Here is a 20651-nt window from a genome sequence, read left to right as displayed (position 1 = left end):
TCTAACACATTGGAATTCCAGCACATTGGAGAAGCCTCAGTGCTCATGCATAGGCACCCTAAAATAATACAAAACATGACATTTCACTTGTGGGATCATAGGAAAGTAGAGCTGGTGCTATTGCAAATTTGACATTCCAAGGCAGATGTCATAAATTAGGCTATCTAAATTTTGCCAGACACCTGCCTAGTACACAAATCAGTCTACTTCCAGGAGAAAGAAAAGTCTGCTCTGGCCTAATCTACTTCAGGGTTTTCTTATTTCCTTCCACTGTTCCAGCTGTTAGGTGTCATGACTTAAAGCTTTTCCCTGCAGCCAAAAGGAAAAGCAACTTCCTTGTTTGATAAATTAAAATGGATATGGCACATCTTGCATTTTTGCAGAAGGATAGATTAGATGGTCCCCAAACTTCCTCCCAACCCTAGTATTCTGTGACTCTAAGCCTGTGTTCTGGGATCACACAATAATGGAGGGGATATTTTATGGCTACATATTATAAGTCTCGCAGTGAGATTGGGAGAGGTAGCAACATCCAAAGGGCTTCTCCATTTTAATGCGTGTCAGTCACTCAGACCCTTAGGTGATAAACACTTTGGACCAAGGACAACATCTTATAATATACACACTATACATATACATCCAGATAGATAGATAGATAGATAGATATGTATGCCTGGATCTTAGCTGAAGCTTCTAGTTGCTAATGTAATACAAATAAAAAAAGATAGTGAGCCTTCTGCCACTTTGGAATTAAAGTCTCCAATGCAGTCCTGTCTGAGATGACCCAAGCCCTACGTCCTACCTGTGTCCTTGCTTTGGTATAGTTTCCTTTCTTCCCTTCTTCCCTCATTTTAGCTCTCTTCTTTCTTCCTAAGAGAAACAATTTTTTCACTGATGATAAAATTGAGTGTGCTGATATGAGTGAACAAGGAATTCACTCGGTACCTAAAAACTGAAAGGAAAAAAACATCCCCAAGTTTACTAATATTACTGTAAGTGAAACTATTTCTCAGCAGCTCGATTATACAGGCATCAGCCTTTTATATATTCCTGGTCCATTACAGGAATATTATTCCAATTGTGGTTTCCCTGGAACATTATATTTGGAAACCAACTGTCACCATGTTAGCACAGAACAAAATACAACCTGGTGTCCTAATTGTTTGTTCTTTGACAGCTCTGAACCAAACTCCCTGGAGTTAGCCCGCAGGGTTCCACACAAGCAGAGTCTCGCACAGACTCTTAAAACAGGCAACAATTTTAGGGGGGCTGGTATAACTTTTGGGCTGCCTGGTTATAGAAACCAGAACAGTTTCCTCCCTGATGATTCACGTGAGCAATACCTGCCACAAAAGGAAAGGAAGCAAGTCTATCTTAAGTCTCATTAAGTTAATGAGTAAAGTTGCCTGGATGGCAGGAAGTGTGAGAGAGGGGTTCCAGTGAACAGTTTACTCATCTGAGCAACAGAGAAGCTTGTCTATTTTACAAGGATTTTGATTCGTTAGGCTTTGGAAAGTACGTTATGATTTCTGATTTAGAAATTTATAGCTAAATTCAGATAGTCAAAAAGCCTGAGGCTGAATTGATTCAATCTTTGCATGTTAGTCTAATCTGTGTAGAATGAACCAACAAGCAAATGAACAGACATTCACTTTTGATTGCAGAAATGCAGCCATATGCCTGCAGTGGTTCAGGCCAGAAGCTGGGGGGCACTAGAGCATGATTCCCTGCTTGGCTGGAACAGAAGCTTGGGCCAAGGCTAGCCTGCCCACCCTGCAAGGGGTGGGGGATTGCAAGGGAAGAGAAAAGCATCTTGGGGTGCTGGGGGACTGTGAGTTAACTAGAATTTGGAAGGCATGTGGGACAGGCCTTCAGTAACCCAAGTCCAGTGACAGTGGTGAGGGTCAGACAGGGTGCTGATGAAGAGGCCAACTACTAGAGCAGTTCTCTTTCCTCTCTATAGAGATAGACCAGGACCAAGTGCTTGACTATATACAATTTATTACTATAATAAATACATATACTTATGATAAAACATGAAATAGTTACAATAAAGCTTAGCATATAACACTACATATAATATCCCACAATCCACATAAATCATATAACTTACAGCATATATAATAATTAACATATTAAACAAGATAGTTAAGTTTACAACACAACAAACACATATGGGGAATCAACTTATATAACCCAAATTCGTTAATAATAATATTTCCCAGACCAAGTAACAATACAAATATACATATTAATACATTAAGAACACATGAACCATATAAACTCCCTTAAAGAATACCCATAGTTATACAGACCTTGACACAACAACAATCTCCCAAAATAGGGTGTGCACCCAGTACCTACCTGAGGGGTTTCCATGGAGCCCCTCCCCTTTAGAGCCCTGGGATGTGGACACACCTCTCCCGCAATGGAGGATGAAGGTGGCAGACCCTCCTGTCCTGTATCTGCCTCCCCAGAGGGGCCCGCTTCCCCAACAACTCACACTTCCTCTCTGAAGCAGCCAAGGCTTATCCCCTGGGGGCCGAACCCATGATAATCTCTCTCCAGTGGTGCCTTTGGCTCTCCTCGATGGCTTGGCATCCTGCACTGGGCAGCCCAGGGCTATCTTTCTCTTGCAGGAGCCAAAACCTTAGAGGCTCTGGTACCCCGGTTTCACACTGGGGGTCCTCCCTTTCTCGGGCTCTGCTCTGGGCACTGGGGTTCTTTTACTTAAAGGTGAAGCTGCACTGCAGGGCTCAAGTCACTTGGCCTAGGACCAGGGCTAACTTGAGCAGCCACAAGCTGCTCCCAGGTGCATCCTCCATGTGCCAACCCATGCACTGGGTGAGGCCTGAGCAACTGTGAGCTGCTCCCAGGGCAGATTCTCCATGTGCCGATCTGCACATCGTGTGGGGCCCGAGCAGCCATGAGCTGCTTTCAGGGCCAGCTGTCCATGTGCCAAGCTGCACACCAACTGCCCAGCCATTTGCCAGGTTCGCAGGCTCAAGCCACCTTGAGCGGCTCCTAGAGCCTGATCCCCATGTGCTGATTTGCACACTGCTGAAGTTCAAGTAGGGTCCTGAGGATGGCTATCTCTGGAGCTCATCTCTCCTCACTGTCCCTCATCATCTCTCCCCAGCGTGCCAAGCAAGCTCCCCTTTTATACTCTTCAGGATCTCCACCCCCGAAGTTCTCCAGTTCCAGTCATGATCCAGCTGCTCCTTGCTCTCTCCCTTTGTAAAATGGCGGGGCATTGCTTCTTTTGTGCTGCCTCTGGATTGGTGGGCAGACTCCACCAATCAAACAGCAGACCCTCAAGCCTGGGACTCAACCCAAGCCCAGAAAAGGTAAGCCTGCTACACAATTTAAGCTAAATCAGTGAAGTCTGATTCTACATCCATTCAGGTTATCTTAAACTGGTTTCCACCATTTTGAAAATGGTTTATGTGCAGTGAACTTCTGTTGTGTTATAGATTTGAACTTGTTTCTAATCACTTATACCAATTTATGTGGAATTTCTCTCCCTAGCCTATAAGTGCAATCAAGGATTCTACTTTATTTTATAATGTAAATGCCACCAAGGGTTTGGAATTTAAATCATATCTCTTAAGACTCAGTCCACTGCTTTAATCCAAAAGACATTATTCCATCCAGAAAGATATCAGAGTCTAGCAGAACTTGGTTGCTATTTATGTCCACACAGGGCACATCTACCCATGCATATTAATGTGATGAACTCTGCTACATATTTTTGCGAGAGTTTATTGCTCCTGAGCATAGCATTTGCATGTGCACCTAGAACCATAGCACATTGAGCCAGGTTGGAGCAGCCCATGGCTCCCCTGACCTGGCTCAATGTGCTGCAGAGGGGCTGGCTGGGGAGCCCTGTCAGAGTCTACATATATGTTGCTGCACACAAAAAAACCTCAACAGCAGGATAATACTTGTATTTAGAAGAATTAACCTGCTCTAGTATGTATTTGTTTCCTGCAGCCTAATAGAGCCACATGTATAGTTGCTGAAATGTTTACTGTGAAGCTAATTATATAGCTCAGCTCCTCAGTAAATATCTCATGTAGATGTGCCTACCATGTTGAAAGAGTTAGTTGATGTCATGATTTATCATAATCTCCCTGATTCCTGCTAATCTCTCTGCACTCCACAGGTGTTAACAACCCTCTATACTTTTTAATGTCCTGGTGTTCCAGTAATATATATATATACATTTTCCATCAAGGACATGGCGGGTGAGAATCAAGGGTGCCCATTGGGCCAATTTGGCACAGTAAGGGGGCCTTGGGGAGATCACGGCCATCCTGTAGGACCCTGTGCCGTGACACTGTCTACCTGAATGCCGCTGATATATTGTTATTAGCATATAAGTCATCCTTTCTTGAAAATTCTCCACCATTGCCTTCATCTCAGGCCACACCTGAAGATAGTTTAAAATCTTTTAAAGCAATTTCAGCAGTTTAAAATAATCTGAAGTATAGGAATATTTCAGAAAACTGGTATCTTAGGGTTCCCTGTGGTTGATAACTGCTGAGTCAACTATTATAACTAGCTGAGAAAGCCATGACCAGATCCAATAGGCAGAGAAACTCAAATGGGATGTAGGCATATATTTTTAACAGCAAGGTAAATTATTGATTAGAACAAATTACCAAACTAAATGATACATCTTCTGTCTCTGTATGCCTTGAGACAGGTTGGAGCCTTTCTGGAAAATGTGATTTAATCAAACACTGCCTATTGGGTTTCATATAGAAATCATAGAACATTAGGGTTGGAAGGGATCTCAGCAGGTCATCTAGTTCAACCCACTGTTCAACGTAGGACCAGCCCCAACTAGATCATCCCAGGAAAGGTTTTGCCTACCTGGGTCTTAAGAACCTCCAAGGAGATTCCATAACTTTTTGCGGTAACCTGTTCCACTGCTTTACTACCATTATCATGACAGAGGTTGTCTTCAGATCTAATCAAAACTTCCCTTGCTACAACTTGAGAATATTTATCTTTGTTCCATCATCTGCCACCACTAGGTGCATCTACATGTGTGCTTTATTGCAGAGTTGACTATTTGACTCTGCAGTAAAGTGTCATCATCTACACGTGCATCCATATTAGGGTGCAGTAAATTAATTATTTATGCTGTAGGATAGTACTGTCCAGGGTAAGTACTATACTATGGGAGAGTAGTATACCACTGCAATGCACATTTCAATGGTGACTGAGGCTGGCTGGGACATGAGGGTGCTGCAGTACTGGGGGCTGCCTGCCAACTACCCCAACACTGTAGCATCCTCACAGCCCATCCAGCTCTTCTGCCACCTAATGCCACCACCTGCAGCCCAGGGCTGACCCTCCAGACCCTGTGCCAGTCCAGGGCTACTCCACTGCAGCTCAAATTGCTAAAATCCTGGTCTAACAAGTAAATGCTGTGCCCAGGAGCACAGGTGACTCTGGTGTGAACTGTGCTGGAGTTTATTGTATTAGGATAATTGCATGTGTAGATGCAACCACTGAGAACAGTCCAGCTCCATCCTCTTTGGAATCACCCTTCAGGTAATTGAGGCTGCTATTAAATCCCCTCTCAGTGCTCTCTTCTCCAGACTAAATAAACCCAGTTCCCTCATTCTCTCCTCAAAGTCACGTCCCCCGGCCCAGCCCTCTGCTGGACTCGCTCCAAATTGTCCACATCTTTCTGTGGTAGGGGACTCAAAAGTGGACACAGTACTCCAGATGTGGTCTCACCAGTGCCAGATAGATGGGAAAAATCACTTGTTGTGATGGCAACACTCCTACCAATTCAGCTCACCATGCCATTTGCCTTCTTTGCAACAAGGACACATTGTTGGCTCATATTCAGTTTCTCTTATGGCTTTTATATTCAGCTTCAATTGTAGCCCCCAGGAGTTTTCTGCAGAGCTGCTGCTTATCCAGTTGGTTCCCAGGCTGTACCAGTGTATGGGATTGTTCTGTCCTATGAGAAGGACTTTGCACTTGTCCTTAGAATCATAGAAAATTAGGGTTGGAAGGGACCTCAGGAAGTCATCTAGTCCAACCCCCTGCTTTAAGCAGGACCATTCCCAATTAGATCATCCCAGCTTTTTCTAGCCAGGTCTTGAAAATCTCCAAGGATAGAGATTCTACCACCTCTCTGGGTAACCTGTTCCAGTGTTTTACTACCTTCCTCATGAGAAAATTCTTCCCAATATCTAACCTAAACTCCCTTGCTACAACTGAGACCATTGATCCTTATTTTGCCATCTGGCACTACTGAGAACAGTCTAGCTCTATCCTTTTGTGAACCCCACTTCAGGTAGTTGAAGGCTGCTATTAAAACCCCCTCAGTCTTCTTTTCTCTGAGACTAAATAAGAACAGTTCTCTCAGTCTTCCCTCATAAGTCATGTTCCTCAGCACCCTCACCTTTTGTGTTGCCCTCCACTGGACTCTCTCCAATTTGTCCAAATGCTTTATGTAGTGGGGGGCTCAAAATTGAACACAGTACTCCAGATGTGGCCATACCAGTGCTGAATAGAGGGGAATAATCACTTTCCTTGACCTTCTGGCAACACACCTACAAATGCAGCCTAGGATGCTGTTAGCCTTCTTGGCAACACAGGAACACTGCTGGCTTATAATCAGCTCATTGTTTACTGTAACCCCCAAGTCCTTTTTTGCAGAGCTGCTGCCCACCCAGTCAGCCCCAGCCTGTACTAGTGCATGGGATTGCTCTGTCTTAAGTGAAGGACTTTGCACTTGTCCTTGTAGAAACTCATGAAATTCCTTTAGGCCCAATCCTCTAATTTCTCTCAGTTGCTTTGAATTCTAGCCCTACCCTCCAGTGTCTCTATTACTTCCCCCAGCTTGGTGCCATCTGCCAACTTGCTACCATGGAGCTGAGGATGGCAACCCAAGTAAAAGACAATAAGAAATTGTTTTTTAGATATATAGGGAGTAAAAGGAAGGCCCAGGGAGGAATAGGACCCCTGCTAAATGGGCAGAAACAATTGGTGACGGACAGAGGGGACAAGGCTGAACTCCTCAACGAGTTCTTCGCCTCAGTGTTCCTAAGTGAGAGGCATGACAAGTCTCTCACTGGGAGTGTAGGGAGGCAGCTGCAAGGCACCAGACTTCCATGCGTGGACCCTGAGGTGGTGCAGGGTCACTTGGAGGAACTGGATGCCTTTAAGTCGGCAGGCCTGGATGAGCTCCATCCGAGGGTACTGAAGGCACTGGCCGACATCATTGCAGAGCCACTGGCGGGAATATTTGAACGCTCGTGGCGCACGGGTCAAGTCCCGGAGGACTGGAAAAGGGCCAATGTGGTTCCCATTTTCAAGAAGGGGAGGAAGGAGGACCCGGGTAACTATAGGCCAGTCAGTCTCACCTCCATCCTTGGCAAAATCTTTGAGAAAATCATCAAGGCTCACATTTGTGAGATCCTGGCAGGACAAATTATGCTGAGGGGAAACCAGCACGGGTTCGTGGCAGGTAGATCGTGCCTGACCAATCTAGTCTCTTTTTATGACCAGGTCACAAAACGCCTCGACGCAGGAGGAGGGGTGGATGTCGTATACTTGGACTTCAGGAAGGCCTTTGACACGGTATCCCACCCCATACTGGTGAACAAGTTAAGGGGCTGTGACTTGGATGACTGCACAGTCCGGTGGGTGGAGAATTGGCTGGAGGGTCGCACCCAGAGAGTTGTGGTGGATGGGTCGGTTTCGACCTGGAAGAGTGTGGGCAGTGGGGTCCCGCAGGGCTCGGTGCTTGGACCGATACTCTTTAATGTCTTCATCAGCGACTTGGACGAGGGGGTGAAATGTACTCTGTCCAAGTTTGCAGATGACACTAAGCTATGGGGCGAAGTGGACACGCCGGAGGGCAGGGAACAGCTGCAAGCAGACCTGGACAGGTTAGACAAGTGGGCAGAAAACAACAGAATGCAGTTCAACAAGGAGAAATGCAAAGTGCTGCATCTAGGGAGGAAAAATGTCCAGCACACCTACAGCCTAGGAAATGACCTGCTGGGTGGCACGGAAGTGGAAAGGGATCTTGGAGTCCTAGTAGACTCCAAGATGAACATGAGTCGGCAGTGTGACGAAACCATCAGAAAAGCCAATGGCACTTTATCGTGCATCAGCAGATGCATGACAAATAAGTCCAAGGAGGTGATACTTCCCCTCTATCGGGCGCTGGTCAGACCGCAGCTGGAGTACTGCGTGCAATTCTGGGCGCCGCACTTCAAGAAAGATGCGGATAACCTGGAGAGGGTCCAGAGAAGGGCCACTCGTATGGTTAAGGGCCTGCAGGCCAAGCCCTATGAGGAGAGACTAGAGAAACTGGACCTTTTCAGCCTCCGCAAGAGAAGGTTGAGAGGCGACCTGGTGGCTGCCTATAAGTTCGCCAGGGGGGCACAGAAGGGAATTGGTGAGTATTTATTCACCAAGGCGCCCCCGGGGGTTACAAGAAATAATGGCCACAAGCTGGAGGAGAGCAGATTTAGATTAGATATTAGGAGGAACTTCTTCACAGTTCGAGTGGCCAAGGTCTGGAACGGGCTCCCAAGGGAGGTGGTGCTCTCCCCTACCCTGGGGGTATTCAAGAGAAGGTTGGATGTGTATCTAGCTGGGGTAATGTAGGCCCAGCACTCTTTCCTGCTTATGCAGGGGGTCGGACTCGATGATCTATTGAGGTCCCTTCCGACCCTAGCATCTATGAATCTATGAATCTATGAACTTGCTGAGGGTGCACTGTATGCCATCTTCTAGGTCACTGATGAAGACATTGAACAAATATAGACTGACCCCTGGGGCATTCCACTTGATACCGGCTTCCAACTAGACATCGAACCATTACTACTCTCTGTGCCCTACGATTCAGCCAGTTTTCCATCCACCTTAAATCTATTTATCCAGCCCAAACTTCCTTAGCTTGCCTGCGAGAATATTGGGGGAGACGGTATCAAAAGCCTTGCTAAAATCAAGGTACACCACATCCATCAGTCTCCCCACCTCCACAGAGCCAGTTGTAAACAGTGTGAGTCCTGGCCTAGTCATAATATTGATTACGCATGTGTAGGATGTCTAGACGTTAGAAGTCTCTGGAACATCTAAACTTCTGACCTTGATGACATTATGACCTACTTAGGAAAGTGAGGCATGCACAGTTGAAACCTTGTTATATAACTACAGAGCAGGAAAATTAAGTTAATAAATTTATATGATAATAATGAATGTGCTTGATCAAAGAAATTAATGTTATTGATTGATTGGAATGAATGAGTTGTGATTGGACCATTGGCATGACTGACATGTGGTGGCCACCGGAATCTAGGTCTTGACCATTGCCTCAGCTTGTGCATGTGTGTGTGCAGTGGGAAGTGGGTGCGTCAAGAGGCCTAGGGAGATGTGTATATGCAGGGAGACGTAACTGATGATGCATGATGGGCTGTATGCCTGGGTGTCTGTATGCGTTCGGCGTCAGGGCTGAGAGCCTGAGAGATTTGTACGGTGTTGAATCTGCTGGAATGTGGTAGAAGTGAGTGGTGCCCATGTGCAAGAGGTTGGGGAGGATTGGGAGTGTGGGTGGTGAGTGCTGTGTGTGGGGACAAGGACAAGTCCACCAAGATGCACCTGAATTCCACCGGGGATACTTACCTTCATCCCCCACATATAAGATGAGTAAAATATCACCCTTCCCCTCAGAGGCCTCAGAGTACTTCACCTGGGGAGAAAAGGATAGCAATCCTCTGTGTGTCGGTGTTCTTGGCTGCCATTGGTGACTGGCCAGTATTGCTCACTGTACATATTTGTATATCTGTTAAACAGTTGTTGATTAGTTCGTGTTGTTATAATTGTTGATACCTTTGGCTTATAAGACAGATTTGCTTATTAACCCTTACTTTGGTGTTTGTCTTCATTAACAATAGTGGGCGTCAGGGTGAGGCTAGGCCACAGGCCAGTACTCTGAAGGATTAATCCTTTCAGGTGCAATCGAACCATAGACCCCTGGCACTGTAGAGGCCTAACAAACCTCTGCCCATGTAATTACCATAGCCCTTTTGCCAGGCCTGTCTTCACAGTCAGCTCATCATAGAAGGCCACCAGGTTGGTCAGGCATGACTTGTCCTTGGTAAATCCATGTTGACTGCTCCTATCTATCCTTTTCTCTTCCAAATGCTTAGAAATGGATTCCTTGAGGATCTGCTCCATAATCTTTCCAGGGACTAAGGTGAGGCTGACTGGTCTGTAGTTCCCTGGTTCCTAATTGTCTTAAATATGGGCACTATGTTTGCCCTTTGTTGAATTTTCCAGGACCTGTCCTGATCACCATGAGTTTTCAAAGATGATGATCAGCAGCTTTGCAGTCACACAAGCCAACTCCCCCAGCATCCCATCCAGCCCAATGGACTTGTACACATCCAGCTTTTCTAAACAGTCCCTAACATATTCTTTCACCACTGAGGGCTGCTCACCTTCTCAAACTGTGCTGCCTGATGCATTAGTCTGGGAGCTGACCTTGCCTGTGAAACCTGGGGCAAAAAAAGGCATTGAGCACTTAAGCCTCTGCTGGCTGGTAAGGAGGAGACCTGTGCTGGTGTCCCTGCTCTAGGAAATGCTTCTGGTTTTAACCTAGTGACTGAATAATGTGAAATGCATAAACAGCCTTGGGGGCAGGGACCATGACCAAGGACATGCCCCTTCTAGCCTCTTCTTTTCTCTCTACCTAGTTACATCTTGCTTTCTTTCCTGAAAAGGGCACAGTTTCAACAAGACAGGTAGAGAATGTCCCCATCCACTCTAGCCTAAAACTGTGTTAGGAAAGTCTCCTTGGAAAGAAGAATTGTGGGTTTGAACCCTGTTCATCTGAGAAGGCCTAGAACAAAGGTATCCTATTTCTGAGGCAAGAGCTTCAAACATTTGAAGTAATGAAAAAGGTGACCAATGGCTGCATCACTGCTTCCTCTCCCTGGAGCAGCTGTGATTTAAGAAGAAGGTAGCTGTAACCTGTATTTTGTAAGGGGCCTGTCTGAGGATCCAGGACCTTGAGAAGATACATCTCCACTCTACATATCTTCTGGATCCTGATGTGGTTTTTGTTCAGATCTGGATAATTCTAGGTGCAGAAGTAGAATAAGAGGCATTTGAGGAACCTCCAGGTTGAATCAAGTTTCACCAGTAAGATTAAGTAGTTTGGGGCTTAGGGAGCTGCTGGGCAGGCTTTTTGAATCACAGCTGAGGACTTTGGTGGCTAAAATTGCCTGCAATTATTTTTAGGCACCCATGTCCTCTATTTAACCACCACCCCCTTCCTGTCTTTGGAAAAAAATGGCATGAGCACAGTGAGCATGATTATTAAAAGCTGAATAATTCTCAGTCTGTACTCAATGTTTATGTGCTGCTATAACTATTTTGGCCAGGTTTGTGATTTTTTTTTTTAATTGGAATAGTTATACCAGTATAAATCCTAGTGTGGATACAGCTACATTGACATAAATGCCTTATACCAGCACAGTACAGTCCTCATAAAGGTATAAAGCACTGATGAGGCACACTGAGGAGGGCGTATTGCTTTTACTTTACTGGTAGAAGTTAAAACGGCATTGCGTTTGTATGGAGACAAGGCTTAACGGCATATAATTTGTTAACATAAAGATTAATAACGCATCATTTGATGGCTAATTCTGGATGCTATCGATTCACCTCCCTGTCCCCTATTCATATGCACAACAGACACACATACTCACACACCCCTCACTGCCAAATGTCTGAGCTAGCAGATCACTGAGGTGCACGGTGGGGAACTGGAATACATCCCTCATACTCTTAACTCACATACTTATCTGTGAAGAGACCAAATCTACTTTCTTTTTTCCTAGTTTTCTATTGTACTGTACAGCTTTCAAGTCTGATGTATGCAGTGGAAAAAAACCCGTTCTCCTGACCTCTCCTTTTAAGCTCAATGCATGAGGCGATATCTGACCAATTAGGCTTAAGATGCAAGCCATATGCAAATGTACTCTTTCTTGTTGTGTCGATAGAAGTTAATACTACTTCCCTTCATGTTTAAATGGCTCTTTAACCACTTAGAGATTAAGTGGAAAGTTTAAAGGGGGAGAGGAGGGGAAAAAAAAGAACAACTTTAAAAGGTGTTAACTTTATCGTGCTCCATAAAAGAGGAGACATTTAACAAGCCACTGGTACTTCTTGGGTGGTTTTTTAAGTTGAGTTTTATACTTTTGAGATTAAAAGACACATGCAAAAATATGTACAAAGTACCTTTTAGAAACTTTGGAAGAGGTCAAGGAGAAAATAGCTGGATTTCAAAAGCTGAACTTTTCAAGGATTTTCTCTGATTTCTCTAAAACAAGATAGCCTCCTCCTCCTCTTAATAGTTCTTCAATGCCTTTTTGGTAGCCAAAATCTTTGTTCTTTTTTTTTTAAGCAGCTTTGTAACAGAAGAACTAAAAATTAATTATGGCTATGGAACTTTTACACAGAAGAGTTTAAAAAGCACAGACGTAAAGAAGGGAAAAAGATGAGGGCCCATTTATCTTATATTGACAGGACTAGCTTCAAAAGATGACCTTGAATCATAATCATCCTAATGAGCTCAAAATATTTCACTTTAACAAGTGAAACTATAATCAAATCAGTTTCTGAAAGCTCTACTAATGAGCATTTCCTTTGATGAAAACATGGTTAACTGTCTTAGTCTGCAGGAGGTACACTACAGTAAGAGGCCAGCTCATGACAACTCATTAGCTGACCTGGGGAGAGACTAATTTGAATGCTTTTGATAAAAATTTCAAGGCTTTTTACTTAAATTACAATTTATGCACTTTTATAAATAGTATAATTTTCATAAGTTGGGGAAAACTGGTTAGGAAGACTTCAAAGTCGTGGAGCAAAGTTTGTTTACAACATTTAGTCGGTAGGATCCACAGCACTTCCAGGGGAGAATATTTTTAGCTACCAGTTTTTATTAGAAAATAAACAGTCTGAATTCAATCAATGCTTATGTTTACTTAAGCACGGAAAAGAAGTCCCCACCCTCCTTTCTCCCGCTGATGAAAACACTTTAAACTTTATAGCATTTAGCACTGGCAATATTTAAAGTCACTATTATTTACTGTGAGCTACTATATCAATTATCCGAAGGAAAACAGGCTTGGCTCATTAGGAGTCTCTGTAATTCATTCAATTTCTCTAAACTAGTGGCAGAACTTAAATGAGAGCTGATTACACAAATCTGGTTTACTACTGTACAGTCCCCCTCCAGGGTTTCTTCATTAAGATTATTCATCATTTTAACTCCTGCTCTGCTCAGCCCAGAGAAAGAGCCTTGCCTTGCGCTGCAGACTTTCTGTCAAAGCAGCACTTTACACCGAAGACTTCTTTATCTGTTTTAAGTTTCAGTCACAGTCAGATCTTGATTTTTCAGAATGATTCTTTCCCCCCCCCTTTCTAACGCTTCTTTCACTCGCGACTTTTGAGGGTGTTCTACTTTTTCATTGTTGTTGTTGCTATGTGTCACTGTATTCACCTCACCACCTCTGTTCTGCAAAGGATACACCACTGAGATGTACCATGTGTGGAGCTTGTAGCTATTTAATCTATTCTCTTTACTCAAACTGGGGAAGAGAAGTGAGCATGACATCTCCGGTTTTTACTACACTCAGCTGGTGATAGTCCCTTGCCTTGTGTGGGAGCAGTTTATATTTGATGGCTGAAGGTCCCAGTTTAAAACCGTGTCAATCGTTCAAAGCGAGCATTACACAGCACTAAATAAATGAGTGGCCATTAGTAGTTACCCTCTGTGGCCATCTATGGAAAAAGATGTCTCACATACTTTACAATGATGTTACAACTGGATTGGGGTGGGCAAAATACAGTATATGGGCCAGATCTGGCCCATGGCGGGTCCCTCAGCTCCACCCAGCCTAGGTCTGGTGGGAAGCCCCAGCTGTGGTGCATGCAACCAGTTCCACCATCCCTTGGAGCATGGCAGGGCAGAGACAGAGTGGCAGCTGGACTCAAATTCCTGGCAGCCCTAATGGTGGTGGCTCTTTTCAACTCCTACTGCCAATGTTGCAACCACTGCCAGGCCCAGCCCCACTGCCTGGGCACCCCAGCCTGTCTGCCCTGAACCCACTGTGAGGGACAGTGGATGGAGCAGGTGGGTGTGGTCTCCATGGAGACCAGCCCAAGACCCCTGCAAGTGGGACTCAACCTGGTGGGATGTGAATAGTGGGGTCCCCCAGTGCTCGGTCCTGGGGCCTACACTGTTCAACATCTTCATCAGCAACTTGGACAAAGGAGTGGAAAACACATTGTCCAAGTTTGCCGATAACACCAAGATATGGGAAGAGGTAGACACGCTCAAAGGGAGAGAGAGGCTGCAATTAGATTTAGACAGACTACAGAAGTGGGCGGATGGTAATAGGATGGGGTCCAATGTAGATAAATGCAGGGTGCTGCACCTGGGGAGAAGGAATCCACAGCACACGTACAGGCTGGGGAACTCCCCCCTTGAGAGCACAGAGGCAGAAAGGGATCTTGGAGTCAATATTGACTCCAAGATGAACATGAACCGCCAATGCCAGACCTCAGTCAGGAAAGCCAACCACACCTTGTCGTGCCTCCAAGGATGCATCTCAAGCTGGTCCAGAGAGGTAATACTCCCCCTCTACGCAACCCTGGTCAGGCCACAATTGGAGTACTGCATCCAGTTCTGGGCACCGCACTTTAAGAAGGATGTGGCCTGCCTTGAGAGGGTTCAGAGGAGGGCTACCCACTTGGTTGGATGGCAACAGCGCAGGCCCTATGAGGAGAGGCTGAAGGACCTGAACCTGTTCAGCCTCAGCAAGCGGAGGCTGAGGAGGGATTTGGTGGTTGCCTACAAACTCTTCAGGGAAGATCAGCAGCAAATAGGAAGGGCCCTATTCCCTCCAGCAGCACCTGGGGTGACGAGCAACAATGGCCAGAAGCTGCTGGAGAATAGGTTCAGGTTAGAGATTAGGAGGTACTATTTCACTGTTAGGGTCACTAGGATCTGGAACCAACTTCCTAGGAAGGTGGTCTTCGCTCCTACCTTGGGTAAATTTAAAAAGATGTTGGACATACACCTGTCTGGGGTCGTGTGATCCCAGCGTGTGCTCCTGCCGGTGGCAGGGGGTCAGGCTAGATGATCTGTTCAGGTCCCTTCTGATCCCAAACTACTATCAAACTATGAAGCGGGGAACACTCTGTGGGTGGATCAGATGGGGCCACAAGAAGACAGGAGGGGAGTAGCATCTAGGAGCGGAAGGGTGGTCGGGGATAGGGCCAGGTTCATGGATTAGTGACAGTACAGCAGATCGCAACTCTGTCCCGCTGTGAGACATCGTCACTGTCCCACGATCCTGCCTCCAGTCCTGCCCACCCATCCCACTTCCAGATACTGCTCCCCACCCTAGTGGCAGCAAAGTTCTGTGGTTAAAAAGGTAATAATTTACAAAACCAAGCCTAAAAATTAAAAATGTTGAAACATTAGGGAGTAAATGAATCACTGTTGAACTATCATTTTTATTCCTGCTTCAATCACTGAATAAATGTGCAAACATAATTTAGGTCCTGATTCAAAGACCACTGAAATCATTTTGAGTAAGCCGTAAATTTTCAGTTAGAATTTTGAATATCTCAGGTTTTAGTTGCCTGCATGTATTTGTTTTGATTTAAAAAATGTAAATGAAAAAGTAAAAACAAGCAAACAAAAAAAAGGTAATCAAGATTCTAAGCAGATGAAGATGTATTTAAAACCTGTTTGCACCACAGTGAAACAAGTTGATTTCTGTTGTCCCAAAAATTACCAACTAGGAAATTATTTAATATATACACTGAACAAACAAACCCTTTCCATTATCTCCAAATCCCTGCTGGTTTTGGACCAAGCTCTATCCTAAAATCGGAAGGAAATTTTTGTTGCATTCATTGAAGAGCAGTAGATTTGAGCTACCAAAGTGTTTGGAAAGTGAATTAAGTGGTTTGTTTGTTTTTTCATACCTGTAATATCAGGTACTAAACTAAATGTGCTGTAATTGGTGCTACTGAGCAGCAACACCATGCACACTTCTTTGTAATGCTAATCCACAGTAGACTAATTCTACTGTGCATCACCATGGTTTTTGCCTGCCATGATAACACACAGTAGAAGTCGTCTACTGTGCATTTAGCATCTTGTGTAGACTTGCCCAGGGGGCAGTTCTGGAGGATGACCTTGGAGCAGATCTAAAGGGTTTTAGCTCAAATGCCTTTGCTGATCACAAGATTAAGTTGATGAGAGCTGGAAGTGCTTGGCACCTTTCAAATTCAGGCCCAAGGTGCATCAAGTTATGCAACTAAAACAGAAGCAGACAAAATGAGTCTTTATCTGTTTGGGCTCAGTTGGGCTATGTGTCTTGTGTCCGTGAAGCTAAATAATGGGACATGAGAATTCTTCTTGTTTCCCTATGTGCACTGGTGTTGGTCTATGTGTGGGAGAGAGTAGTGGTTGTATGATTGACATTTTCCTTCCTTCACAGCTGGGTAGCAAATAGGCAGATAAGGCAAATAGGCAGATGTGCCACCTAAGTATCAAGCACTGGGCATGTCTACACAAGATGCTTTACTGCTCAGTAGAGCTAATTACTGTGCAGTAAGCATCTGTGTCTATATGTGCAGATGCTTATTGTGCAGTAATTGGCTCTAATCACAAGTAAATTTCCTACCTGCAAATGCAAGTAGCAAATTTGCTCATGATCAGTAACTGCAATAGTCCATGTGTAGATGCCTGACTGGGAGCAAATATGGTCCCAGTCAGCTGGGCAGCAGGGAGTAGGAGATTGATCCTTGCCCCTAGAGGCTGCCTGTTGCCAGGTCGGACCCTGCCATCCAAGCCTGGCTGGGGACAATATCCCCCTGCCCTAGCAGCAAGGAGTTCCCAGCTCCCACTCTGCAATTGCTGGGCTGGGAGAACCTTATCTCCCAGCACCTACTCTGTGGTTGCAGGGACAACATTTCTGCCCATCCCAAGTCATGGGACTTGGGCTGGGAAATCCTTATCTCCCAGTGCCAGGTCTGTGATTGCGAGCCAGGTGCTGGGAGATTCATGATCATGGAGCTGGCACTGGAAAAGAAGTCTCTCCCAGCCTGGGCCCTGCAGCTGCAGGACTCATGCTAGGAGATAAGAGTCTCCCAGTGCTGGCCCTGGGACCACGGAGCTGGTTCAGGGAGACAAGCATGTCCCAGATGTCCCAGCCCCAGCTGCAGTGGCAGAGCCCATACCAGCAGCAGGAAGCTCCCAGGGGGAGGGAGCAATATCTCAGCCCCCACCAGTTTACAGCTTTCTCCTGGCCCCTGGGTTAGCACCCAGGGGGAGCCTAGAGCTTATCCTGGCTGTTTCAGGAGCCATTGCAGGGCCCCAGGGCGTGGGAGCAGTCTGCTGTTAGGAACAGCAAGACACATGCCTGAAAAAGTTTACTCCAGGGTAGTCTACTCAAAAGTAAACTGCTCCTGGATCATCTGCCCATGTAAATGTGCCCACTACTGCATAGCAGAGCTGAAAGGCGAACCCCAGATCCTGAATCCAAGCCCCCTGCTCTTACCTCGCTAATCTGTTCTCTCCCATCTCAGCGGTTAATTTTAAGGTAATAAAAACCCATGAATAAATATTTTCTCCTTTGAGAATTATGAGAGAATGTTAAATAAGAAATGGAAAACTTAAAAGGAAATTTGATCAAACCACATTTCTAATAAATATTTTTTTCTTCTTAAAAATGTTTTAGTGGATGAAAAATCAAAGAGTAATAAAGGGTAGGGGAAAATATGTTTAATTGGTAATCCTTTCTGGCTGGCCTAGCAGTCAGGTGTTCCAATTAAGAGAAGATGCTATTTATAGAGCAAACAAACAAGCCAGCCTCAACTGTCTGGAAAGTAGGGCTGGCTGAAATATCAGAAACGTGGATTTGAAGGTTTTTTTTTCCATGAATAAAAAGAAACTTCATTCTTTCCATTGATGATTGTTGGGGTTGTGAACTACTGTTTGTGTGTATTGCTTGTATTACTGTATAAATTAGAGGTCCCAGTCATGTACTAGGACCAAGCTGTATTAGGTGCTGCAGAAATAAGGGTCAAAAATTACAGAATCACAGGTTTGGGAGGGACTTCAGGAGCCATCAGGTGCACCCCTCTGCATAAATGCAGGATGATCTATTCCTATAGGATCCAAAATGAATGTCTATCCAAACTCTTCTTCAAGGCCTATTGCAAGTCTTTAGAAAGACAGACAGAGATAAGCATTTAGGGAGTCATTGATGTATTCTTATGCTTTTTGCAAATTTTAGTCCAAATCTTTGTGTCTAAATAGCTGTAATGCAAGATCATTACTCAGTGATTTTTAAAACAAAAATCAATTATTAACTGGACAAAATTACTGATAAATTTCATGGCCACTCATACAACTTCTATAATAAATACCAGACAGTTGAAACAAATAGCTTGTGACCAACCAAATAGCTGAAAAATTATTCACCAGAGACCGTGTCTACCCAAGATGCTTACTGCACGGTAGCATAATGACACTGTAACTACTGCACATTAATGAACGTGTAGACATGCCCAGAATCATCCAATAGCTACTGAAGAACAATGGAAGTGTTTGCAGAAATCTTCAGCAATATGTAAACAATATCAAATACTGGAGTAAGATCCTGATCCTACAAAATATATATACATTTTTTAAAGAAACATTATTTTCTTGAAATTTGCCGATTTATTTTATTTTATTTTATTTTTTAAGACTGTCTATGGATTATTGTTTGGTTTTTGTTTTTTCATATTTCCAGGAGTTTTATCTCCATTGCTAGACTTGGAGCAGAATCTGACTCTACCTGCTGAAAATAATCATACATGAAGCAGGGTAATTGTGCTAACCTGGATAAGAGCAATTTATCATCAATGCTTTGCTCTTTCATAACATTTCAGGAAATATTGAACAAATCACATAGTCCCAAATGTTCAAAGCCAGTTAGGTGCCTAATGCAATCAATGGGAATTAGGTACTTAAACAACTTTGAGGAGCTGGACCTTGGCATTTCTGTGTTTCATTTCTCTCATAAATCTTAAGGATGACAGTATCTCCCTTCCTTACAAGAGGGGTGTGAAGATAAATATATTGAAGACTATGTGGTGTTCAGACAAAATGGTTATAAAGATGACAGAAATTGGATATATAATAATTAAGTATTATTTGTATCGTAGTACCTGCTAGGAACATCAGTTATATGCTCTATAGTCATTGCTTTGACATCCTTTTGTCTACAGGAGATGGTGGATGTTGTAGCCAATAGTCAGAAGTATTGTAAAAATATAGCAGTCTAAAATATACATGAAGCAGTCTAAAATATATTACAGTCTATAATCATAGGTAGTGTAAAAATACTGAAGTAAAAGATGATCATTGCACCAAAGACATTGTAAAACAACAAGAACTCCATGAATGGCACCAGTGAAGTGAAAAAGTTCACTCCTGAAATGAGACACTACCGAAAACGACTGAGGACATAAGAATTCAACCCTTTTACTGTTGGATGATGGGGATATTTAAAAATAAGTTATATTCACCTTAGACCATTATAGATTTGGGATTTAATGATTAATTTATTACAGGGGTTCAGAAATCAGAATTACTGTACCCAGAAATTGAAATTCCTAGACTGGTGACATGTTTTAAATTCACAATACAATACATTTCTAAAATCATTTAAATTATCAAAACTTCTCATTTCCGTAACATTCAGTAATGCCAAATTGAATCAGCAGTAGAATGGAACTTAACATTGACTGTTGTATGGTATTTATTAAAATACTAAAGACCTATAGTATTAATATTTTTCTTCAATATTATATTAAGATTAAAATGGAGTTAAGTTGAATAGCTTTTCAATATATTTAAATATTTTGACAATATTGGCATAAAAAGAAGAAAGAATTCGCTCCGCCAACTACCTGTTGAAAATGTAATTGAAACTGATATGCTCCCACAGAACACGTCAGTGTCAACAAAGTTTTGTTTGCTAATGCACTAGTGTTCAGTCAAACTTTTTTTCCAACCAGCTCTATTTTTTGCTGTTTCCACCCTGAGCAGCCTGAGAGCAAAATTGAGAGTCAGAAAATCCCAGCTGCTTTAGGTAGGGAGTGCAGCGTAGCAGACCTATCTCTACAGAGCCTGTTTCTTCATGTGATGCATGGTACAATTACTTGTCACGTGGGCATAAAGAAGTTGCCCGCAACACAGTTTGGTTCTTTGCGAGTGAAAACCAAAACTGCATAGACAATTTTGAAAAATTGGGATTCTGACACCCTCATCCAGATTAACCAGCTTCCTCTGAATATTACCCTATCCATTCACTTTAACATGGTAAGTTATAAGGCCCATCTCAATGTATTCTGTGCCAGAAAACTTCTCTAACATCTCTCCTAGCTGTAATTGGTACAATAAAAAATATTACCAAACAGATCCTGCTTCCTGAATAAAAGTTAAGGCAGTGGCATAACTAGGAAGGGTGACAGGGGCGAATGCCCTGGGAGCTGATGGGGGTGAGAGGTGAGAAAAAAAATACATT

The sequence above is a fragment of the Crocodylus siamensis genome, chromosome 1 (genome assembly GCF_052110815.1).
Source record: "Crocodylus siamensis isolate JL-2025a chromosome 1, ASM5211081v1, whole genome shotgun sequence".
Lineage (NCBI taxonomy): Eukaryota > Metazoa > Chordata > Crocodylia > Crocodylidae > Crocodylus > Crocodylus siamensis.
The sequence above is the reverse complement of the archived record's forward strand: the minus strand, read 5'-3'. Positions refer to the sequence as shown.